This window comes from Lichenostomus cassidix, chromosome W (assembly GCF_008360975.1).
Source record: "Lichenostomus cassidix isolate B80296 chromosome W, HeHo_3.0, whole genome shotgun sequence".
Classification (NCBI taxonomy): Eukaryota; Metazoa; Chordata; class Aves; order Passeriformes; family Meliphagidae; genus Lichenostomus; species Lichenostomus cassidix.
In genome coordinates this window covers 7,363,176-7,389,608 of record NC_139510.1, presented here as the reverse complement: position 1 = coordinate 7,389,608, position 26,433 = coordinate 7,363,176, and the positions used below count along the sequence as shown (strand labels likewise).

At 42.5% G+C, this 26,433-nt stretch overlaps 2 long non-coding RNA genes across 2 annotated transcripts in view; both read right to left on the bottom strand.

Annotated features, from left to right (window-relative positions):
* Positions 1-26,433, bottom strand: part of LOC146425414 (uncharacterized) — a 442,571-nt gene that overhangs the window by 104,242 nt on the left and 311,896 nt on the right. The window lies entirely within an intron of this gene.
* On the bottom strand, positions 257-9,040 carry LOC146425419 (uncharacterized). The gene is made up of 2 exons (XR_014846557.1): positions 8,520-9,040; positions 257-5,834 (listed from the first exon to the last, which is right to left on the bottom strand). It is a non-coding gene; the product is annotated as an uncharacterized LOC146425419 (long non-coding RNA).

Sequence of the window (26,433 nt, the reverse complement as noted above, 5' to 3'; positions counted from 1 at the left end):
TTGCAGCACCAGGCACGTGGGAGGTAGCCCTCCAAAGACACGCGTGCCGTCAGTCCCGTATAGCTCATTATATATGCGGCTACATGTTACAAATTCATAGAGTTTCCCAATATGCTTATACATATTGTGATAAATACATGTCATAATGTTGGCTTTTTGCAAATATTACAATGGATACTTATGTGTATTGTTTTAATTCTTTTCTTATAGAGGTAGCCTGGTTGTGAAAAATTGCTGTGTAATGATGACTAAGGTCTTTCTTTCTAGTACTAGCTGAGTTTAATAGTAGTAAAATGGCTGTTATAGTTTTATTAGAATGCTTGAACTGGATAACATCCCACAAATGGACCCTGCCTCTGACATTCCAACTATCAGCACCTGTCACCTGCAGGAACCACAATCTGGGAGTGATAACAGAATCAATGACAGACGACTGCGCATGCTCCGAGGAGGCAAATCAGTTCCCAGAACATGCAAAATAGTTTGGAGGAAAATATGAATATGTATAACTGTTTATGAATATGCATTAGGCTGAAGAGTATGTAAAGGGTGTCTCTGTCCATACCAGGTGTGCTTTTTTGGCTGAATGCCAAAGCACCCAGCACTGACCTTTTGCTTTTATCTGTCCCCTATTGTCTTTTATTAAACCTTTTTAAGCCTAACAGGAGAGTGAACCTTGTTTTTCACAATATGCATAACCTATCCCCGCTTCATATTATAATGAGTTCAAAAGTCATTTTTATATCCTTGTGCCTGTGTAGTTCTGTTTTATGGAGGGGTCTTTGCAGAAGGTCTTTTTCACTGACCTTCTCTCCATCCAAAGGCCAGAACAACAAATTTGTTTTTTTGCCAGCGTTGAAGTTCCAGAGTATCACAGTCCTTGTTTGGCAAACACAATAAATGCTAAGTCAGTAGATATATTTTGTGGTGAGCAGTTTCTGACAAATTATCTCAACTTCTGATTCCCTTGTATCAGAATTAATTAGTACTCTTAACTTGTAAATCAGGAAAATCCAGGAGGATGGAAGACATCTATTTCTTTATTACCAAATTATACTGTTAAAATTATTACAAGGATTTTTAAAATAATGGTAAAAACAACTTTCTCCCCAAGACCAGTGTCTTGGTTTGAGACAATTAAAAGAGGTGGACACTCTGAGTTACCTCCCGTTATAGTTTTAACCAATCCCTTTCCACCAATAAGGAGAGACAAATATGAGTCGATATAAGTGAAAAAAATAGCAGTTTACTAAAAAATGAAACAGCAACAGGCAAGAAAAAAATAACAATAATAATCACTAGTGATTCAAAGGAATCTACTCCACAGTAAGGTACTGTAAAGTAAAGCACACCTTTATTGGCCCGGCCAGAGGGGAGCATGCAGGGGTTAACACCTGTTGAAGGTTGGGGGGTGTGGGATTTTCTCCATCCTTGTTACTAGGGAATCAACGACCAGGTGCTCAGGGCCATTAACTCATTTGTAAGAGACAAAGGCTGTGGCTTGGGTGGGGTAAGGGCAGGAGGCACTCTGGCTGGGGGGGGGTGGGAGCTCACTTGATCGCTGGGCAACAGAAGGGTCAGAGGGAAGCTGCTGCTTGCTTTTGGCTGTGATTGCAGGATGTCCAGTTGTGCACTCCCTTCTCCTCCTGGCTGGGTGAGCTCTTGCTTGGGGAAGGGCGTGGGATTCCAACCTCTTTCCCCGCCGGGAGTGCACGCCTCCCCAGCTCCGGTTTGCAACAACTGTGGAGGAGCCTGGCTGTCGCTGCCCCCGCACCCGTTTGTTGGAATGCACTGCAGCTTCTGCCATAACTGCGGAGTTTCTGCCACCTTGCTGGCCAGCCCAGGTGAGCCGGCCCTGCTGCTCCAGCTCACTGCTCTGAGCTCTCTGTTGCGCCCCGTCCTGCTGCCCAGCCTGTCCGCCATTACCAACCACCTGAGACCAACCTCACTTTGCGCCACAGCGCCATCTGCAGCTGCTCGGGAGTCACCGCACCTGCCCAGCCCTGCCCAGCTGGGAGCTCAACAGCGCCCTTGCTGGTTGTGACTGTGACTACACCAAACGGGAAAGTGCTTGGCAGCCCAGAGACATCTGTCACCGGGTTTCTGGTTTTTGGTTGTTATTGCTAATGTTGTTGCTTGTTTACTTTGTTATAGATACTAGTAAAGAACTGTTATTCCTTTTCCCATATCTTTGCCTGAAAGCCCTTGATTCCAAAGTTATAATAATTTGGAGGGAACGGGGTTCACATTCTCTATTCTAAGGGGGGTTTCCACTGTTCCTTAGCAGACACCTGTCTTTCAAACCAAGACAACACCTCTCATGTGCATATCTGCCATGCTCACCTTGCAAAGGTTATTTATACGTTTACAAATTCAGCATCCGCCCTAGTTTCATTCATTTATCTAAAGGTACAGTTTTAAGAGTTGTGTTCTTACATAACTTGTAGTTTCTTAGGGTTACAAACACAGCATGCTATACATTCATCCCACACTTATTTTGTTAATACACACAATTTTACTATTACACACTTTGTTGCTATATTAGTTCTACTTAATCTATAACTGCATATTGATTATGTTCCTATTCTCTATTATATATAAAAATTGCATTTTTTTACTCTTTTGTGACAACTCTCTCATTTGTCATTAAAACTAGCTTCCCTTTGCCTACATCAGTCTACATGCTTTTTCCTTATCTCTTAGCCCACAGGGGGCTATGTCCTTGTCTTATAGAAAAGGTGGTTAGTCAGATGCATTAGCTCATATTCCTTTGTCTTACCCTCTTCCAGGGCTAGGCCTTTTTGCCTTGCAAGAGCAGTTTATTTTGCAGAAGCAGTTGTGGTTTAGCATAGCTGCTAGTGCTTAACTTTTATTAATCTATATTTTATACTATGGTGCTGGTATATTAAGGTGCTTATATTAAAGAAGTTCTATGTTTCAAGTTCCTCCTTCTCTTATAACTTTTAAAAATTCTTTTGCAATTGTGATTTTATCCATACTTGAGATGTTACGGTTTGTATTTTACACCACATCCATAAATTTACGACTGTAAGGGCTATGGTTGTTAGTAACAAAATTAAAATCGGGTGGATCAAGAAGTTAAACAGCTGGGTTGTTGTGGGTGATTGAGTCCATCTGAGAAAAATGCCCCACCAGTGGTGTTCTCCTGTTTTTCTGATGGAATCCACTCTTTCCTTGATTCGTTCCAGATCACGTTTGACAGTTAGTATTGCTCGTTGACTGGTTTCTTTAACATGTATTGCCATAGTGTCCAAGTTGGGATGTTGCAGCATCTGTTTTAAGATACTATTGTCCATCCTGATTTTTATGGTTGGGACTTCATGGTAGGATATGTACTCATCTTGCACAAGTTGATATGTGGTAATAGGGGTGCTGAAATTAGTGACATCCTACTATCCTTGTAAAATTGCAAATACAAAAATTGGTATGATTAGTCGGTTCAACACAGTCATCTGTAGTTACATCTGCGCAATTAGTTCAAACACATGCACACACCCCTTTCCTACATAATATACCTGGGACTTACTTTTCTCAGAAGGGAACATCTCAAAGTTACATGTGTTATCTTGTGTGTCCAAACATAAGTCTTCTGTCTCCAGCACTGCATTTTCACAAATAAATCCCAGGTGATTATGGGGAATGCAGCCTTCAGTACTTAAAGTTTGCCAATTTTTAGTTTTGTTGTTGTATTTTCCCCATATATTATGTCCTATAGGCCTGATTATGGTTCCGTTATGTTCAGCTCCCAAAGCAGCAATAGGAAAAAATGCTGGTGACAGAAGCATTCCGTATGGTTAGAACATAAGCTGTAATGTTTTCACTATGTGGTTCATAAGTGAAATTGACTAGTTTCCACCACGACTGGTATCATTTTTCAAATTTAGTAACATTTTTAGCAATTATTTCTTGTAGTTCATAAGGCAAAATACCTGATCTTCCTTCTCTAATTACACCAGATACCACTGTTTGCACCCATTGCTGTGCTTGGACACATCCTAAGGCTATAGATACATTATTTTGAACTATTCATAAGGCTGTTGCCATGTTAGTAAAATCTTGTTTCATTGTTTCTTCTAATTTATGCAATAAGTTTGCAGCCAAATGCTGAGTATCTGCTAATGTGAGCAAAGAGGATTGTAAGGGGGTGTCTATTGTATGTAATTCTGACATTACAGTGCTAATTTTATTGAGGAGCACTTCTTGATCAATGGAGTTAAGGATTCCCAATCCTCATCCGAACCATCCACTTATGTCTCTCTTTTGTCTGCTTGATTTGCTTTGAGGACCTAACCAAGTTTTCCACCCCTGTAGAGAAGCACTAATAAAAGGGGTGCATTCTGGTTTTACTGTAGATACATCTGTTTGAATTTTAACTTGAACCCTCTTCAAGGAGTATTGAGGATTCCACAATAACTTTTGTTTGTTGGATTGTTTTATTACATACAGTCCAACAAAATTTTGGTTGGTTATGATTTCTAACTGCACAGTTTGCTGGTTTTGTTGTAGTAATTGCGGTGGGAATATTTGTGGTAGTGGGTTTTATTTTTTCAAGTAACCAAGCATAAGAGGATTTTTGGTAGGAGGGACTCGAATCTCCTGCCCTTCCAGTACAGGAGATTCTTGTGGGTTCGGTAATTGTAGTTTGTATACAAATGTTTTTGGTACATGAGAAGATACTACATTTAGCAGCATCATGTGTGCTTTCAATTTTTATGTCTGTGTATGTAAATTCAGAGGAGTGACCAATTGTTGAAAATATGCAGGCTATAATTACTGCCTGTTTCATTGGTATATAGAATGTAGTTATTTGGTGATCCTGATTCTATTCTGATCTCTTTCTGGATGTCACTGTTCCCTCCCCTTCTTTTATCTCTCTTGGTTCAATTGCTCCAAATAGAGATATTATATTTTCTCCTTCATCCGGGAGGATTGTCCCTGATGGTCTTGAATAGCCAGAACTTTGTAGAGGTTCCCCATCAAAATTAAAGGCAAAAGAACTATTTACAAATAGGGGGAGATGCAAGTCTTTTGGGGTTTTATAGTTACAGATTGTTCTCATAGGATTGTTTGCTGTGGGTTTCTCACTCATTCTATCAGGGGATCATGTTATTTGGGATTGTGAGACTTGTGATTCTTTCAGGAGTAAGGCGACACTTCTATGGGCCTGTCTCTGCTCTCTGTCTTCCATTGTATATCCTGTACAATATAGAATTACATCATGGGTGAAAGTAAAATCATAAGTACATGTTTCTCCGTGAATACAGGTTATGAAAGATAAGCAGTGGGTCATGTTTGCAGCATCTATTATATGAAATTATATTAGGGCTATTGGATGAAGCAGTTCCCTGGGCTTAAAGTTACATCCTATTGTTACTGATTCACTTTTTTGTATTTGGAATGGAGAATACTGTTCTTTGCTTTCCCACTCATCTTCTTCAATTTTTGTTTCACCTATTACTAATACAGTAGTAATTTTTTTAAAAACCTGTCCCCACTGGTCTGTGTTGTTTAGGCCTGAGTTTCCATTATGTCCGTATTTTTTCCAATTATTCTGTGTCAGCCGTGATTTCTCATATTCTAATTCCATGTGCTCATCACATTTCCAGTTCTGTCCATTTGTCTATGCAATTATTAGCAGCAGCGCTTCAATCTTAAGGAGGTTGCTCCTATTCGTTCTGTCTGCCATTGTCCTTCAGGTGCTTTTTAAATCCTGGAGTAATGGATCCAGGAGGGTAGTTCACAGATTTTTACAGCTATAAAGGTGGTTAAAAGGACCTGGAAGGGTTCTTGCCATTTCTCCTCCAGGGGGTTTCCTGCAAAGGATTTAACAAAAATCCAGTCTCCAGGTTTATGAGGGTGTATGAGTTGATCCAGGCCTCTCGCCCTGGTTCTGGCCACTCTCTTAGATATTGGATCAATATGTTTTCCCAATAAGGTTAGATAATCTGTTAAATGCCCTTCTCCCATTTGGTGAAGGTCTTCACCACAATACTGAGTTTGGTATGGTCTCCCATACAGCGTTTCAAATGGACTGAGTCCTTCTTTGTGTCATGGTTTAGTTCTTTTTTACTGATCTCTTTAGCTATGACAGCACAGAAGTGCGATCCTCCATCAGAAGATATGGTTGCAGGTATCCCAAATCAGGGAATGATTTGATCTAGTAAAATTTTAGTAACCTCCCTTGCTTTATTGGTTAGACACAGAAAGGCTTCTGGCCAACCAGAGAAAGTATCGGTTAGTACCAAAAGGTATCGGTACCCCCCTTTTCTGGGCAATTCTGAAAAATCAATTTGTTACTGTTGCCCTGGGACTGTACCTTTTCCTATAGTTCCCAACTGGACTTTGTAAGTGGTATGTGGGTTATTCTGCATACACACTTTGCATTGTTTAGTGACCTGCTGTACTGTAGTGTATAAATGCTTTCCTGTCGCTGTTGAGACGGACTCGACACTTACGTATAGATGAACAATGACTCAGTCAAAGGAAGCAAAAGAGCTACTTTATTACTACATAGCTTCTTTTATACTATTTCATAGCATTCGTGCCACATGTCCATTGGCTCCTAACTTACTACATTTCAAACTCATTGGCTACCTATAGTTAGCACACTATCTTGCAATAACAGCCTCCTTCAAGCAGGTGCAAATTTCTTTCTGAGTTGTTTTTGTTTCTTGCTCGTGTTGATGCTAAGATTCTCACAGGTGCAAGCGGATTGTATCAGTTCCATGTCTGTGAGCTGAGGCAGGCTAGCTGTCAGAGCCCACACTTTCCTACTATTTTCTTGCTTAGGTCACTATACAAGGCATCTGCTTCCCAGTGAGTCTTATTATATTCTTTCTGTACTATTTTCCACAATATCCTACTTGGTACTATAGTTTGCCCTCTAAGGATAATATAAAAATTGTTTTTTAACTGAGCATTTAACTCTTGTATAAGTCTTCTTTTGAATAGGGTATATTAGTGTCCCAGGTTATGGGCTTACTATCTGGTATCAGAGACAATGACTGTACTTGTTCTTTTTCTGCTGCCTTTTTGGCCTCTAAATCTGCCAATCGGTTTCCTATCTCCTGCTCCGTGTTGATGCCTGATGGGTTTTTTGTCCTTTTTCATTATACTTTTACACTCTTTTTATATATCCTTTTACCCTTCCCCATTCCTGTACTTTTTACTCCCTGTATCTCAACCCTACATGTTTATAACCCTTGTACCCTTGCCCTGCTCAGAATTCTTTGGGGAAGATGAAACATCCCCACAATCTCAAGAGCATTAGGCACCAACCTTGAACAGAGCCCCATCACTGAGACATGTTTTTGTAAACTAAGTTGTAACCTTTTTGGGGGGAGGTAATTTTAATAAGGGGGCAATTACTTCATTTGTTAGACTTCTCATTGGAGACTTTTAGATAAGTATGCTAATCTAGGGGGTCCATAAATTGTATACGGGGGATATCGTGGGGGTTCGAGTCGTCGTGGTGTACCTGGAATCCTATTAAACCAAGGTAATACCCTTTTCCTATACTGCGTGTCTGTGTCTCAAATTTTTATCAGCATTTAAGGCATCAGTTCTGGCGAGCCTGGCAGGAGCAGAAGGAACCCCGAGTTCTGATTTTGGACCGAGAAACACCCCGCTGTACTCCCCTCCCCCTTGCCGGCACTATGGGAGGGAAGCGGCGGTCCAGGATTGAAAACCGGGAGTTTTCCGAAACACCTACTGCAAGAACACAGCAAGAGAGGTAAGATCAAAAGGGTTTTTTATGGTTTTATTGCTAGCTAGCATCTGGGGAGATCTCCAAGGGTGGGAGTGTGGCCAGGGGGCCATAAAAAGGGGGGGTTTTTTAACCACTCCGTTCCCACAGGGTGGGGGACTGTGAGGAGAAGGGGACGCCCTTCGCGATTACTCACAGCGGGCCATATAGGGCTCACGGGGGGCTGTAGCTCAGAAGGGGCTGTGGCCCACAGGTTGGGGTGTGGGTTCAACTACTGAAGGGTGGTAGTTGAACCTCGCCATGGGTTTAATCTGTGCGCATGCTCTTTCAAACTTGTTTTCTTTGCTCTGCTGGGGCGTGAGAAATGCGGGTTCGTTTCTCTTGCCAGTCTTTAAACTAAGTGCTCTCTTTCCAGCTGTTTCTTTTCTGTTTTTAAACGAAATATGAGTAGTGCGTCATCTACTAACTCAAAAATCCCACAAGATTCCCCACTAGGTCTGATTTTAAAAAACTGGCACGATCTACTGGGAAACAACACCCCCCTGTACATGGAAAAATTATCTAGGCTGTCGTTGTGGGGGTGGCCTGTGTTGGAACTAGAAGAGGGAGAGGAATGGCCCAATCTAAGCATTTTAGAAGACCAAATAATCACAAAACTATTAGTAGAGCTTCAGGTTCAAGGCAGGTTTGATGAATTAAAATATGCAGAGTTGTTTTCTATATTCTTGAATCAGGAAGAGGTGTACAAACAAATTAAAAAAGACTGCCTGCCTTGCAGAAAAGAATATCTTACCCCTTGTCGCTGCAAGAGCCAGCCGGGTCGGAAGAGGTGGTGGGAAGCTAGCTCCGTTCTCCGCCGCCGCCGCTGCCGGCAGCCCCCCTCCCTGCCCCGGGCCGATATGGCACTGGGGGTGGGGGATCGGTGGCCACCGCCGGCTCCCCTCCCCCCTGCCACAGTAGGGCTAGGGATGGGGGATGGGTGGCCATTGCCTCCTCCGCGGCCACCCTCCCCAGGCCGCCCTGAGGGCGGAGGCAGGGGTGGAGCAGGGGCGGGTCGGTCACCGCCTGCCCGCCGCACTGAGGGCGGAGGCAGGGGGGGCGCAGAAGCAGGTCCAGGCGGGGAGGGAAGTGCTGCTGCTGCCGTAGCTGACCCCTCCCAGGCTGAGAAAGGGGGGAGCAAAGAGCAGCAGCCGCTTTGCTGCGCGGTCAGTAACAGAGCTGAGAGAAAAATAACTGCAATCGAAATCCAGCCAGATGATTTCAAGGCAGATAGCTCCGAAGAAGAGAAGGAGACTGGGACGGAGGCTGTAACCACAACAGCCAGCGGGCTTACCGGGAAAAAAGAGGGGAATGGTAACCCGGAAAGCTATAAGAGCTGCTAGTCCAGTAGCTAAACACACCATATCTAAAAGAGATGAACCAAGAAAGAAAGAAGCTGTCCTAAAAGCACCTTTGGAGCAAGCTGAGGAGAAACTAAGTCAAAGTATTGTAAAAGTAACCAGTGTCACAGAAATAAATGAAACACAGCCTTTCTTTCAACCTTTAAAATGTGAACTGAAAAAATCCATTCTGCCAGTAAAGAAAAATGATAATAAAAGTTACAAATTAATACAAGATTTAAAGGCAATTAACAAAACCACAAAAGACATAGAAGACATAGATTCAGTTATGCCAAACCCCTACATTTTTCAGACCACACAGACAAATGAACTAGAGAAGTTCACAGTTTTAAATCTCAAAGATGCCTTTTCCTAGATTTCTATAATTAAAAGTCGTCGAGAATTCTTTACATCTGAGTGAGAAAATCCTGAAACAAGAAGAAAAGCTCAGCTCACCTGGACAGAGTTACTCCAAGGGTTTAAGAATAACCCAACTATATTTAAACATCAGCTGTCAAAAAAACTAAAAGACTAGAAAAAACAAAAAACCCCTTATATAAAGCCCTTAAAGCAGCTGAGAAAGAAACCACCAACTGGAAAAAGAAAGCAAAAGCTGAATTTAAACAACTAAAACATTCCTTAATATCTGCTCCAGCTCTAGAGCTGCCAGACATAACAAAGCCCTTCGAACTTTTTACATATGAGCAGCAAAATGTTACTCTAAAAGTACTAGCACAGCACCTTGAAAATCAGCAAAGAGCTGTGGCCTATTTCTCAAAACAACTAAACAATATTAGCCAAGGGTGGCCTGAGTGTCTGAAAACTATAGCAGCAACTGTCATCGTAATACAAGAAGCTTAGAAATTCACCCTTAAGCAGCACATTGTCATGTATGTACCCCACACCGTGATCTCTAACCTAGAAAAAAAGGGGGGACACAATGCCACCCTAAAAACAATGCTTGTTGTAAACCCTACAATATTTTTGTCATCCACATTACTTGATGACCTGCCTGAGCATGACTGTTTATAGGCAACAGAAGAGACCTATTCCAGCAGACCAGACCTGAAGAATGTGCCTCTGAAGAAGCCAGGTTAGAAACTGATTACACTGACCAGAGCTCTAGGACTGAGCGAGAGAAAGGAAGTAAACATATAGACTAATTCCAAATATGCCTTCAGTGTTGTTCATGCCCACAGAACTATCTGAGAAGAACGTGGCCTACTGACTGCTCAAAGTTATAACATCAAGCATGCAAAACAAACCCTTGCACTCCTGCAAAGCACCTAAAAGCCTACAAAAGTAGCTGTCCTTCATTGCAAAAGTCATCAAAAGAAGACAACTCCTGAAGTAAGAAATTGCTTTGCTAACAAAACAACAAAAAAGATAGCAGAAAAAAACATTTTTGCAGTAGTGCCACAAAAAAAGTAAATCTAACCGAGTTTGCTCCAAAATATGATCAGAGTGATCAAAAGTTAATTAAATTTTTTAAGGCTGAAATTAAAGAAAGTGAGTAGCCTGTTACACTGATAGGCCAAGTTGTAGTCCCACCCCTGATCCTTCAAAAAATAGCACAAAAGAAACATGAGAGTACACACTAAAGAACAGAAAACCTTTTAAAACATCTAGAAAAAGTAGTAATAAGGAGAAAAGTAACTGATATTGTGCAATCTCTAACAAGCAAGTGTAAAACCTATTACAAAAACAACCCTAACACAAACAAAAGAGTAGAGTTAAGAGTGACCAAGGCAGAGCATCTCCCAGAAAATTACTGGCAAATAAATTTTACTGATATATCATGTAAAAAAAGATATTATAAATATGTACAAGTATTAGTTGATGTGTTCAATAAATGGCCTAAAGCTTGTCCCTGTCACACCGGTGCAGTAGAAGAGGTAGTAAAAGCCTTGCTTGACCATGTAGTTCCAGGCTTTAAAGTTCCTTTAAAGATGTCATCAGATAGAAAACCACACCTTGTTGCAACAGTGATTGGGGAAGTTAGCAAGATTCTGAGACTTACTTGAGACCTGCACACATCATACAGGCCCCAAGCAAGTGGCAAAGTTGAATGTATGAATGAGACCCTCAAGGCCCAGATTAGTAAAATCTGTCAAGAAATATCTATGACATGGGTTCAAGCTTTACCTATGGCCTTACTGAGAGTCCACATACAACCAAGGTAGAGAGACAATATAAGTCCCTATAGAAGTCTATATAGCAAACCATATCAAGTTCCACACATTCCGAGAAAAATTGACATGAAGGGAAAAATTGATTTACAGAAATACTTAACAGCTTTAAGCTCCATTTTGCAGAAGCTCCAGAAATTTGTCGTGCTGTCCAAAGCTATAAAATTGGACACCCCTGCTAACCTGTTTCAGCCTGAAAACTGAGTCTTCATCAAATAGTAGACCAGCAACCCCTTCCAAGCTAAGTAGAAGAGACCATTCCAAGTTTTGCTGACCACCCTCACTTCTGAGAAAGGTTGCTGAGAAAAAATCGTGAATCCACTATGCCAGGATGAAAAAAGCTTCTGCCCCTGAGACCATCACAACAGAGACTGATGCAAATCAAAATGATGTAGTTTAAATTGTTCTTTACATGTCTGTTGTTTGCCCAATTGATAACCATGACTCAAGACTCAGCCAAAAGTTACACAACACTGTGATCCAAAACAAATATAGCCAGAGCTCTTAATATGAACAATTCCTAGATCTGCACCCAGTTACCACCTCTAGATGAATGTGATAACTGGCCATTTAAAATCAAAAAAGATTGAGAAGAAATTTAGAAAAGAACTCAAATTCTACATGAAGTGGGTTCAAAAAATTACACCTTGAAATTTGACCAGATCTTCCATGCCCTCACTTCATAGTTGCCAAACTAGGCCTGAGTGAAAAAAACATTTATAATGATTGTAATTGTAGTTATTATTTTTACCATAGCTAGTTATGTAAACCGATGTTGTAAGTAGTGTAATTTAAAAACTAGACAAAGTAAAAGCTTGTTAATCTCCAAAAAAGGGAGAAATGATGCCTGATGGGTTTTTGTCCTTTTTCATTATACTTTTACACTCTTTTTATATATCCTTTTACCCTTCCCCATTCCTGTACTTTTTACTCCCTGTATCTCAACCCTACATGTTTATAACCCTTGTACCCTTGCCCTGCTCAGAATTCTTTGGGGAAGATGAAACATCCCCACAATCTCAAGAGCATGAGGCACCAACCTTGAACAGAGCCCCATCACTGAGACATGTTTTTGTAAACTAAGTTGTAACCTTTTTGGGGGGAGGTAATTTTAATAAGGGGGCAATTACTTCATTTGTTAGACTTCTCATTGGAGACTTTTAGATAAGTATGCTAATCTAGGGGGTCCATAAATTGTATACGGGGGATATCGTGGGGGCTCGAGTCATCGTGGTGTACCTGGAATCCTATTAAACCAAGGTGTCTTGCATGGGAGAGAGGAGATTTATGTGCTTTTGCAGTTTGACAGGTTTTAAGACAGCTAGTTCTCCAAGACTTAGTCCCGTTCGCAAGATTCTTTGATATCTGGCCGATTTGTCTAAAAATACCATTTATTTGACACAGAACATAACAAACATACAAACATAGAACAGATTGACACACATAGACACACAATGAATACATAACTGCAACACTATGGTAGTTAAAAATGCAATTATGGGGTAAAACCTTGCTTGAACTATAAAGATAGTTAAAAACGCAAGAAATGCTTGCTTGAACTATAATGTAAGTTAAGAAATGCTTGCTTGAGCTAGCTGAAATGCAAGTTAAGAAAGGTACCTATAAGTTAGCCGGAATAATACAATTTAGGAAACTCGATGATCTTACCAAATCCAATTTTTGGAGCTTGGAGATACATCAGCATCCTCACCCAATCCCTCGGGAAGTAACCACAGGGCTGCGCCATCCCTGGGGAGAGGCCTTACTTCATGTTCTAGTGTCCATGTAGAAAGCTTCTAATTTTACTGAGTTTTGCGTGGTGTTTTATAGGGAAAAGAGTGTGTATTTGCGGTCACCTGAAAATTATTCACATTCTCTCAGTGTCTCGCTCTGAGTTCCAGACGCCAGCACTGATAGTCAGGATTAAGCCATTGACTTAATCTGAGCCATCGATCTCGGCTAGCAATCAGGGAGAGAGAGAGGGGGGGGGGGGTGTCTGTCCTGCCACAGGTGGTAATACCCTTTTCCTATACTGCGTGTCTGTGTCTCAAATTTTTATCAGCATTTAAGGCATCAGTGTTACCTTTTTGATGTCCTTTACAATGCATAATTGCCACTTGTAAGGGTAGGTTGATAGTATCTTGTAGTCTTAGGATTTCTTTTGCATGCCTAATTTGCTTTCCATGTGATGTTAAAAGTCCCCTTTCCTTCCATACAGCTCCATGGGTGTGCACCACACCGAATGCATATCTTGAATCAGTCCAGATGTTAATAATTTTTCCTTTTGCCAGTTCCAGTGCACAGATCAAAGCGATGATCTCTACCTTTTGAGCTGAACTTCCTGCTGGAAGGGGTTGGGCTTCAATTACCCTTTTAGTAGTGGTGATTGCATATCCTGCCTTCCAGGACCCATTTTTGATGAAGCTGCTTCTATCAGTATACCATGTTTCCTCAGCTTCTTCTAAAAGTGTTTCTTTCAGGTCTGGTCAGCTGCAATAAATGGTTTCCATAGTATCTAAACAATCGTGTGCTATGGGTTCCCAAGTTGCTGATGTTTCACTGAGAAAAATAATTGGATTCATAATGTTAGTTGTGATGATGTTCACATCATCTTGCTCCACTAGTATGGCTCGGTACTTAAGGAACTGAGAGGGAGACAACCAGTGTCCCCTTTCTGCTCCAGTACAGCCGATACCATATGTGAGACAAAGATGGTTATTTTCTGTCCCAGTGTGAATTTTCGGGCCTCCTATATGTTGAGTACCACAGCAGCAACTGCCCTGAGACACCCAGGCCAACCTTTGCTCACTTTATCTAGTTGTTTTGAGAAGTAGACTACTGCCCTCCAGTATGGCCCTATTTGTTGGGCCAATACCCCTAGGGCTATGCCTTGGCATTCATGGGAAAACAACCAGAAGGGCTTTGTCACATCTGGAAGGCCGAAAGCTGATGCCCTCATCAGGTCCTGTTTAAGCTGGGTAAATGCTCTTTTGGTGTCTCCAGTCCAGACCAAGTGTTTACTTTCATTTTTTAGCATATTATATAAGGGTCTTACCAAAAGTCTGTAGTTATAGATCTACAAGTGGCACCACCCTGTCATACCTAAAAAGGTTCGGAGTTCTTTCACCATCTGTGGTTGGAAAGTTTGACAAATGGCTTCCTTTCGGTCTCGTCCCAGCTCTCATTGTCCCCCCGAAATTTCATATCCTAGGTATATCACTTGTTTTCTTGTGATCTGGGCTTTCTGTTGAGAAATTTTATATCCATTAAGTCCCAAGAAATTGAGTAGACTTACTGTCCATTCATTGCACTCTTCCTCCGTTTCTGTTGCAATCAGGAGATCATCTATGTATTGCAATAATACTCCCGTTTCCATTGGTAATGTCCACTTCTCCAAATCCTTTTCAAGTTGGTTTCCAAAGAGGGTTGGACTGTTTTTGAATCCTTGTGGTAACACGGTCCAGGTTAGTTGTTTTTTCCTTCTCATTTCTGGGTTCTCCCACTCGAAAGCAAAAAGCTTTTGACTGTCTGGGGTCAGAGGCAGGCAGAAAAAGACATCTTTTAAATTTAAAACAGTAAACCACATTAGTTTATTATTTAATTTGGTTAACAATGTGTACATATTTGCTACTACTGGGTGGAGATCTTCAGTTATTGATGGCTCTTAAATCTTGGACTAATCTATAATTTATCCCATCTGTTTTTTTATTGGTAAGATTGGGGTATTATATTCTGATTCACATTCTATTATTAATTTGTATTTTAAAAAGTCATCTAGAATTGGTTTAATACCTTTATCATCTTCTAATTTTAGGGGGTATTGTTTTATACATACTGGTCTCATTTCAGGTTTTAATTTAATCATAATTGGGTGTGCATTTTTAGCTTTTCTGGGTTTTCCACTTGCCCATACTCCAGGATACACTTGATTTAATATTTTTTTGGGTATTATAGTCTTAACTTCAGGTGTTGTTAGGGCAAGGCTTAGAATATCAATAAATTTGTCATCTTTTACTTTAAATTGCATCTGACTGGCTTTGAATTCAATTTTAGCTTCTAGTTTCTCTAACAAATCTCTGCCTAATAATGATTTCTTTCCCAATTTATATTTGAGTGGCTTCAGAAAGTGTGCTTTCTGTCATTGTCCAGTCACCCCTACTACATTCACAGAAGTTTCATCCTGTAAAGATAAACATTGGTTTAATATTGACTAAGTAGCACCCGTGTTGATTAGGAATTCTAATTGTTTTTCTTGTTTTCCCAGCTCAGTTATAACCAGAGGGCCTGCTTGGTGGGGATCCTCCAGAACCCTTCAATCTTCTTGCAGCTCTGTGAGTAAGGGAAGGGGATTATTTGAAGGGTTACTTTTGTTTTGTGGACAATTCTTTTTCCAGTGTCCTTCCTGTTTACAAAAGGCTCATTGGTTGATTGCCAGCCGAGGCAAAGGATTTCTTGCTCCAACCTGTCTCCCCCCTTGTCCCTGAATACTTCCAGGCCTTGGCCTCTAAAGGGCCCCCTACTGCCCGTTCTGTGTTCTCCCAGAGCTGCAATAGTTGCATTGGCTAAGATTTTAATTAATAGTTGCATTGGCTAAGGTTTTAATTAATTTTCTTTTTTCCAGGAGATCCCTGTTTCGATATACTCGCCACACTTCTTCAATAATTTCTCTAGGTTCCTTTGGTCCTCAGCTTTCATCCTTTGCAGCTTTTTTGAATGTCATCTGAGGACTGCCTGAGGCGATTAAGGAGCGGGCTCCATGTTGGTATGGCGAAGACGTTTATTGCACAGCAGTAAATCCTTAAATATTGTAACACAACCTGGAAGTAACTCTATACTACAGCCTACTCCAATCAACTGTCTTGTTTCACAACATTACCTTTTATGGTACTAAGCAAACACTACCATTTACAGTAACAAGAGATGTTCTTCTACTCTCACGCAGATCCGCAGTTTACGAGCCCTTCATGTGCTCCTCCTACTTCCCCTGTGATCAGTCTGTGTTTACTGATCCCAAGGTTTCTTCCGCACCAAAGACAGAAGATCAGTCTGGCTTTCAAGGCCTGTCGTCCCGCTGTCACCACTGTCAGCATCCTGTAACCCCACATCTCCCCCTTCTCGTTCCACAAGCATAATCTTATTCATGGCATCATTAACCATTCGTTGCAAACACTGTAGTAAGCAAGGAATACACACAGCTAAACATAAAACTATTCCTAACGCATATATGCCAAATGTTAAAAACAACTTAAACCATCCCATAATTCCCCAAGATCCAAACAGCCCAGAAAACCAATCCTGACTATCTTTTATCTGCAAATGGTATAAATTATCTTGCAATTTTTGGATGCTTTTATGAATTGATTCTGAATGATCTAAAAGGTTCATACAACACATACCTTCAAAATCTTCACACCCATGGCCATGGGCTAAAAGTAAAACATCTATTGCAACACGATTTTGAAGGGTGGCACAGCGCACAGAATCTACATCTGTCAGCAGACCAGACAAAGCCAATGAGGTGGCATTAATTTGTTTGGCAAGCCAGCATCCCAGTTTATGCAATGTTGTTAAGGCCTGGGCAGCAGCAACCCCTGGTGCCAAAAAGGATGCTGCTATAATTGCTGGTGGTTCCCAAAAAACAGTGTTGGGGTCACAGTCTGCTTGGAATTAGTGCATGCTTCATCATATATGCCGGTGTTCTGCCCACTGTTTGTGATTCAATATCATGGTGATGTTCAGGGTCGACATTGTGAGCCAGGCTATGGTGAATGGAGCCCCAACTGCATGTGAAGGGATGTCAGGCCATGCCCAATCTCCACAAACAAAAAATATGCCTTTAGGCAATTTTCATGGCTTGGGATCAGAAAGCACTTGGTATTTGTGCTTACCAAGCATTACCGTAAAATTACACCAAATAGTATTGTTTAAATACAAGGGGTTCCTGGGAGAAACTACCTGACAAAATGTGTCATTCCCTCTGTCCCACTTAAAATAATTCAAGAAAATACAGGCATCGGCTTTAATCGAGCCTAGCAACTCTATCTCTTGTGGTTCACTGGGATAAATGGGCAAATGGTGATCCCAACCGTCAAAGTTATCCAAACAGGATGTAATATTCTTACAATTTAATTTGTCTAAGTGCCATTTTGATTCACTGACTATAGTTAAAGAGTCATCCACTGGCACAGCAACTAGGCAAGTATGAAAAGGATTTTCAGGTGTGGCCATTGATAAGCATAAAGCACTCTGATTTAAAGCTTTAGCAAGCGTAAGCCATACATTCCCTTGAGGAATGAGTGGAAGCTGCCCAGTGGCAGTAGTGGATTGAGCCAATTGCACCCCCAAAACAAGTATCAATCCATATGCCATTGTGAAAACTGGCGGGTACCAAACTGATGAGTGCATTTCTTCACTACTCACTGACATTTATGTTCTAATATATCCCCAATATCAAGGTACTTAATAATGCCACCCACACTCAAGAGTGCAAAAGCAAATAAAGCGAGGTATTAAAATAAGTTCAAGGGATTCAAAGGAATTTACATCCCTATGTGAAGGGTCCAAATTCTGCCAGTCCAATGCCCGCAGCCTCCAGTCATGATGTCAAAGGCATCAGGACTCTGCTGTATCACCTTCAGTTGGCAATGGTTCCTTTTCCAGGGATGGCTCTGCTGTATCGCTTGCAGCTGGTGATGGTCCCTTTTCCAGGAACGGCTCTGCTGTATCGCTTGCAGCTGGTGATGGTCCCTTTTCCAGGAACGGGTGGACGTTCTTCGCTGGTATCCACCTTGGGCTGGTATCTGTGGAGACATAAGCATAACCTCTTCCCCATGTAATAAGGGGAACTGACCCTAAAATCTGACCACTTTCAGGTTCCCTAAACATAAGTTTGGCTTTTGGCATCAAATCCTGTGATGTAATATCACGGTGTTGGGGTTTGACCTTGACTAAATGCCAGGCACCTCGACTCTCTCCTACTACAGATGTGCAGGAGAGGGGAAAGGAAAAAACTGTAAAAACACACACTAATTTCATTAGTTAAATGAGATAGGACACTGTAGGAAGACGCACAGAAGAAAGGGCAGACAGGCTCCAAACTTAAAGTTCCAAAGTGATTTAATTACCTAACAGAGTTGGAGGATAAATGCAAGGTAAAAATAAACCTTTCATACACTATTTTGTTTACTCACCCCCTTCCCTCTTTTTAACTAACAAGCTCGGGTAGGGGGGCAGGGTGTGGGGTATTTTCTCAGTCCACAGAGCAAGTCCATAAATTTATTTATCACCACAATTCTTCTACCACAAATACGCTTTATCTTTACTTATCTCTCTCTCTCTCCAGACAGTTTCTCTGCTCTCACCCCCTCCCTCTTAAGAAGCAGTCTCTTCGCTCACCCCTCCTTTCCTCTTTCTAAACCAACAACATGGGCAGGGGGCAGGGTAAGGGATTTTTCTCTGGTCAGTCCAATCAAGGAGAGGGGTTCTCTACTTAGCCATGGAGTCCCTCCCACGAGAGACAGTCCTCTGGGAACTTCTTTGGTGTTGGTCCAATCTCACGAGCAACATCTGTCAGGGTTTATTATTCCATGTGAGACGGGAACGACATAACACCAATGTGATGCAGAAAGTCATCCAACTTTGTTCTTTAGCAGTGCTTCTTTTAAAGCTTTTTACCTTCCGTACACGTGATACGGAACTCTACATATGGTTTGTACACGCGCCATGCGATTATATAATTGGTTATAGGTGATTAACACAAGCTAAGCATGCACTATATGATTGGTATATGCAGTTTTCTAATTTTGGGCAATATTTCCTGTATTCCTTGGCCAGCAAGAAATCTCCAACTTTTGGGCTATATATCCGGTTTTCTCTGGCCAGCTGCTTGCTTTCTTGCAGCATCAGCAAAATACTTCCTCTTATCTATCTTCAAAGACTTTCATAGGTCTGTTAAGACAGACCAGCTGTTAAGACAGACTAAACCCTGACAAACATCCTGCCCGAATTCTGCTGCAACATGAGTTTTTGTCCATAGAGTGCTGCGCAGACTCTCCCGAGCTGAGGCCAGGCTGCTTCTATCTCAGGAGCAAGGCCTTTCTCTCCCTTGCAAGGCCTTTGCAGCTTTAACTCTTTCGATGAGACTCCAACTGGATCACAGCTTTCTCCAGGCATCCACCTGTTCCTCTGGCGTGGGCTGTGGGTGGATTTCTGCACTCCTGTGGACTCCATGGGCTGCAGGGGGACCTCCTGCTCCCTCCATGGCTTTCACCACAGCTAGCAGAGGGTTTTCAGCTCCGGTGCCTGGAGCACCTCCTCCCTCACCTTCTCAACTGACCTTGGTGTCTCCATGCTGTTCTCCCTTCACATATTTTTACCTCCACCTCCTCCTCCTCCAACTACAAAGAAGTGCGTGCCTACCTTGTTTTGAATTTTTCTGAAATATGTTTTCACAGAGGCGTAACCAGCACCTCTAATTGGCCCAAACTTGGCCAGCAGCATGTCCATCACCTTCAGAGCCATCAGAGATTGACTCTGCTGGACTTGATGAAAAAACTTCCAGAACTTTCACTCAGAACACACAGGAGCCATCTTTGTGCCACTCCCCACCCCTCAGACACTTCCTCAGGCCTACTACAACAGCTTCTGAAGGGTCCAAATTTCTCCTAGATGTTAAAAATACTTTATGATGTTTTGGGCCAATTAAAACCACCACACTCGGGATGCAAAATGTTTTAGAATAGGAAGCATAGTGTTACCAGCAAAGCGATCCAGAAAGTTAAAAACATAAAGAGCTTTGTTTAATCGCTCCTGGAGAGTATAATCCTGAACTCCCCCTTTCTGTTGCAGCAAAAGGCGCTTAAGCATAATGTGAGCATGTTCAACAATGGCCTGGCCAGTGGGAGAATGAGGTATCCCTGTATAATGAGAAATAACACATTGCTGAAGAAAGAGGGCAACCCTATGAGATGTATAGGCTAGGCCATTGTCAGTCTTAACATGAGCAGGGACACCCAAAACAGCAAACGTGTTCAAATAATGCCGACAAACATCGCGAGCTTTCTCTCCAGTATGGCAAGAAGCAAATTAGACACCTGGAAATGTGTCAATGGACAGATGAACAAACTTTAAGCAGCCAAACTTCGCAAAATGCGTGACATCTGATTGCTAAAGCTGCAAAGACTGTAGGCCCCAGGGATTAACCCCAGTAGCTACAGAAGGTAAACTATATTGCTGACAGTCAGGGCATGCAGCCACAATGTCACGTGCCTGGTGAAAAGTATGCGCAAGCTGACTGTGTAAGGCATGATCATTCTGATGGAAAAAGGAGTGGATCAGTCTTGCCAAAGCAAAGGAATCAGGTACAACCTGCACTGGCATAGTCAGTAAGTTGGCATGGCGATTGCCTTCTGCGATAGGTCCTGGAAGGGATGTTTGGGAACGAATGTGCATTATTAAATAAGGCTCCCTTCCGGAGTCCAAAAGTAAAACAAGTGTCCAGAGTCATTTAAAAAGAAAAGGGTTTGAAACATCCTTCAGGTATGCAGCTTCAGCTCTCTTTACAATTCCTGCAACATAAGCAGAGTCCGTAACTAAATTCAATGGTTTGTGCCATTTTTGAAAAACACGAACAACAGTGGTAAGTTCCTCTATCTGTGGAGATCCTGAAATGATAGTGACATCAGAATGCCAGGCCTGTGTTGTGGGATCTGGCCAAATGAAAACTGAATGATGTGTTTGTCCACAGCCATCAGTGAAGACAGTAAGGGCCTTCAAAGTTTGGAGCTGGGCTATGCTGCAACACAGGAACTAAATTAAAACAGTTAGTCAACAGTTTGTGTGAAGGAAGATGAATGCTCAGGGTGCCTGGATAGGCAACCAGTGCTACCTGAAACTCATCAGACATCTGCAAGAGCTATTTCAAATATACAGTTGTTAAAGGCAAATAGTATGAAATTCCTGGCCTGTGAGGGTGAGTAAGCGCTGTTGTCCCTTAATGATCAGCTGAGCAAACATTTCTAGTTGTGTAGCTATTGTTTTCGACATCTGGTGGGGTAAAAAAAACCATTCAATAATAATCAGTGGGTCCTTTGCCTCTTCATCCCATTGATATAGCAAAGCATAAGACTGCCATGAAGGGTTTAAAATAATGATGGTGAAGGGTAAGTCGGGAGCACATTGCGATGCTTGATGATTTGTTATCTCCTCGGACACCATCTGCAAAGCAAGTTGTGCTCAGTCAGTAAAGCATCATGGAGATGTTAGTGCCAAATCGCCCTTCAACAATTCGAATAAGGGACACAGGTCCTCATTGATGATTCCCAATAAGGGACGAACCCAATTGATTGCTCCAAGCAATTTCTGCAGCTCATATAATGTGCTGATTGAACTTTGAAGTTTCACTCGCCGAGGCTGGATGGATAGTGCTGTAACGTGCCACCCTAAATACTGCCATGGGGAAGTTTGTTGTATTTTTTCTGGTGCCACTTGCAAGCCAGCAGCTGTTACAGTTTCTGTGGTAAGGGCTAGGGCTTTCTGCATAACATCAGGTTGGGAGGCAGCCACAAGAATGTCGTCCGTATAATGGTATATCAGGGCCTCGGGCGCTTGTTGACGCGCAGGGCTCAACACTCGTGCCACAAACCACTGGCACATGGTTGGGCTATTTTTCATTCCTTGTGGTAGCACTACCCAATGAAACCATTTCAGGGGTTCCTGTACATTAGGGCTTGGCACAGAAAAAGCAAATTTTGGAGCATCGTCAGGATGCAGTGGAATGGTAAAAAACCAATCTTTTAAATCAATAACAGTCAAGTGCCAATCACGAGGAAGCATGGTGGGAGATGGGAGCCTTGGTTGCAGGGCACCCATGTCTTCCATCACCGCATTAATTTTTCTCAAATCATGCAGCAAGAGCCACTTACCAATCTTTTTCTGAATGACAAAAACAGGCGAGTTCTAGGGGCTAGTAGAAGGCACAATGTGACCAGCAGTCAGCTGTTCCTTCACCAACTCCTGGAGATGATGCAGCTTATTACAAATCAGGGGCCACTGATCCATCCAAACAGGCACATTAGTTTTCCAGGACAATTTAAGGGTGGGCTGCGTGGCAGTGGCCCCTATCAAAAATCTGACCCAATTCTTGTCCCTAACTGAGCCAACAAATAATGTCTCCACAAAACCATGGGTGTTCCTAACATGAAGGGTTTGATTGTGGTGATGTGGTTATCTGGGCCAACAACCTGGATCATATCTTGGCTTTGGTAACTAGCACTGCTCCCCCCTATGCCTACAAGTGCTCGGGGAGTTGCCATCAAAGGCCAAGTTGGTGGCCACTTAGAGTGGGAAATTACAGTGACATCCACCCCTGTATCAATTAATCCTGTAAGGATAACATGCTGGCCATGCCATGTTAATTGGCATTTGTAAGTTGGTCTGTTTAAAGCCATTTGCTGGGTCTAACAAATTTGGGGCTGGCCTGTGGACCCAAAACCTGCATTTCCATGCACATTCCCTGTTGATTTTAATTGAGCTGCAACAAAAAACACTAATTATGCTATCCAGGTCCCCTGTAGAATCGTACATGGCGGGGTAGGTGTCCACGCCATGATTTTTATCTCCCCTGTGTAATCAGCATCAATAACCCCAGGAAGTACAAATACACCTGCTAGGGTGGTAGAGGAGCGACCAAGTAAAAGTGCACTCCTACCCCCTCTAGTGATCCATTAACCCCTGTAGAAAGGAGGTGGACAGAGCTATCCAATAGGGTTACCGTGTTGGTGGTTGCCAGGTCAACACTGGTGCTGCCTGAGGTGGCGGCATGGAGGCGGGACACAGAGCTGCAGTGACCTGTGTTGGCGACTGCCAGGTCAGCTCTGGCACTGCCTGAGGGGGTGGGGTGGAGGTGGGGTAAGTTGCTGCATCCTGCAGGGTTATTTGTGTCATGGCGCGCCTCCGCCTCACGCTCTTCCCGGAGCTTCCCGACAGCGGTCTCCTGTCTTTGTCATACTTTGAGCAGCATTGGTTTGAAAAATGACAACCCTTTTGGTATCACGGGCATATGCCAGGGGACTTCCGTGTCCCCGTCCTTGCATAGCAGTCTTTTCTCAAATGCCCAACATTGCCACATTTGAAGCAAACCGGAGCAGTGCCAGGCGTGCCGATGTGCATAGCCGCAAATGCAGCAGCCATAGCTTCAAACTTATGATGTGCCTATCTGGTTGCATGCCTCAATCATCTTTATAATGGTGGGGTTTTCTAGCGGACACAATACCCGCTAGCAGTCGGCATTTGCGTTCTCAACCTCTAATTTCAACAATATGATTTCTAGGGCTTCCTCATGTGCAACCTGTTTATACGAGTCTCACAAGCGTTCCACAAACTGCATATAGGGTTCCTTTGGACCCTGCTTGATTTCTGTGAATGACTTTTTTGGGTGGCCTGCATCAGGGACCTTAAGGAACACATGATAGGCATCCCCGCGTATTTCATCCAGCACTGGTGGGGGAATAGAATGGGCTTGAACCGCAGCCCTGATATAATCACCCTCCCCCATGAGGTGGTTTAAAGTCATAGCAGCTCTTTGCTGGTCCCCACTATCCTGATATTTTAATAGATGGGCCTGAAGAAGTTGCTTTCACTTGGCCTCCCACAGGGTATATTGTGAAGTTGTAAGTACCAGGTTAGCTATTGTTTCTATATCGTGAGGGACCATAGTGTAAGAGTTCATCACTGTGCCAAGCATGTTTTTTGTAAAGGGAGAGTCAATGCCAAATTCCAGTACTCCCTTCCATAGCTCTTTTATCATAGAAAAAGGCAGACCTTCCTGTTGGAAAACGCAGTTTTCCAGCAAAACTTATGCTAACTGAATACATCTAAGCAGGGCCTCAGCATACTCAGGCCTCAGTAAAATCCTAACAAGCTACAGTGGCTTGTTTACCTGAGAATGTTCTGTGGGAAGAATGTCATGGGAAAGAATAGGGAGTCAGAAGTGTTATGAGAAAGAAAAAGGGAGTCACCGGGAAGATCCCTGAATGTGTGAGAACAGACTGCAGGTGTGTGTGTAGCTATAATTAGTAACTTCTGGAACAGTATATAAGTTTCTCGTTTGGTGAAATAAAATGCAGCTTACTCTATATCTCATATTGAGACTGCCGTGAGTTCCCTCTCGTCGTTATGTCACCTTCCCACTGAGATTGCTGCTGTGGAAGGTATTTAACAGGAGAAACAATGCAGTCGGCCAGCTCATATTCCCCTTCCTCTAAGGCTTGCCTGGGAATCTGAGCCAAATTATTGTGGGGGTCTTGTAGAAATAAATTGGGCTCATCATTTGGGTCTATGTGACTGGGATCAAATGGGTCCGAGGGATCATCATCAGAATCCCAAGTAAAGGCAGCCTTAACCTGGAGGGTGCCACTGTGTGCGGACGCTTCTTTTGTCTCAGCTGTTTCTGCTTTTGCCTGCACTGTCTCCGCAGGGTCTGAGTTAGAATCTATAGGGAGTTTGCAGACAGTATCTGTGGGGGGTTTTCGGGACCCTTCCTGTTTCCTCATAACTTCTAGGACTGTTCTCCATTAAACGAGCAGTTTGGCTGCTGCCTGGTGTCCCCTCGTAGCTCGATCCCACAACTGGACCCCTATACTGTCCCACAGATCAGCAGTAAAAATGCTCACGGAGGTTACCCCTTTTCCATTAGCTGCAGTCCATCTCAAAAGCAGCTTAAGCGAGTGAGAGGACATAGTCTTCTCATACTTTTCTAGCAACTGCTTCATTAAGTCCAGGACGGACTGCTCCTCCGTAGTAATATTATTTCCCATGTTCCCCACAGCTCACCTCTTCCACTGAGGTGATTGATTGCCAGCGGCTGCTTCCTTTCAGCAGAACTTCAGTTCCATGGGGCTTGCCACTGGAAGGACAGATAGCCGAATTATACCTTCCTCACACCGTGAGCACCATTTGTGGCAAGGTATACTGCCCAAGGTCAGTTTCCCCATCCCCCGTTCCAAATTACCTTTTTCTACAGTTAAAAGGGTCTCTTAGAGCTAAATTAATACCACTCTCCTTTTGCCACTCAGGGTGGTCCCTGAGTTCAAAGAACATGTCTGCGTACACCAATTCATCCCATTTTGCCTCTCTACATAAAAACAAGTATGCCTTTGGGGTAGTACACACTTATGGAAAAATTTGGGAAGAAAGGGGGTTACTAAATTCAAAAGGAAAAAGGCTGATTCATGAGGGACTCATTTTAGAAGTTTTAGAAGCATTAAAGTTGCCTGAAGAAATAGCTGTAGTACATGTTAAAGGACACCAAAGGGGAATGACCCCAAAAATAAGTGGGAATAATTTGGCAGATAAAGGGGCGAGAAATGCAGCAGAAAACGGGAACGAAAAGGTTATGTTAATTTTGACTCAAAACAAGGAAGATTTGGAAATTCCAAAATTTAGTGAAGCAGAAGAAAAAGAGTTAAGAAAGACAGGGGGAGAGCAAGATCAATCTGGGAAATGGAAACTCCCTGGTGGGAGGCAGTTACTTAATAAATCCCTTACTAGGAAAATATTAGAAGACATGCATCAAAAGACTCATTGGGGTACTCAGGCTTTGTGTGATCATTTTTTAAGGAATTATGGGTGCATTGGGATCTTTGGAGTGGCAAAACAAGAAACTGAAAAATGTATAACTTGCCAAAAGTTAAATAAAAAAGTTATGAGAAAAACAATACCAGGAGGTTGTTATTTAGCTCTGCGACTGTTTCAAAGCATTCAAGTGGACTTTGCTGAACTTCCCCAAGTACAGAGATGGAAGTTTTTATTAGTAATAATAAACCATTTAACTCACTGGGTAGAAGCGGTCCCAACTGTCAGAGCTACAACTAATGTGGTATGTAAAACCCTTTTGGAACAAATCATTCCCAGATATGGAATGGTAAACAGCATAGACTCAGATAGAGGAACACATTTTACGTCAAGAGTTCTACAGCAAACAACTCAAGCCCTGGGAATTAAATGGGAATTACATACCTCGTGGCATCCACAAATTTCAGGCCGGGTAGAGAGAATGAACCAGACTTTAAAATGAAGGTTAACAAAACTGATGATTGAAACCCAAATGTCATGGGTAAAATGTTTACCTTTGGCTCTATTG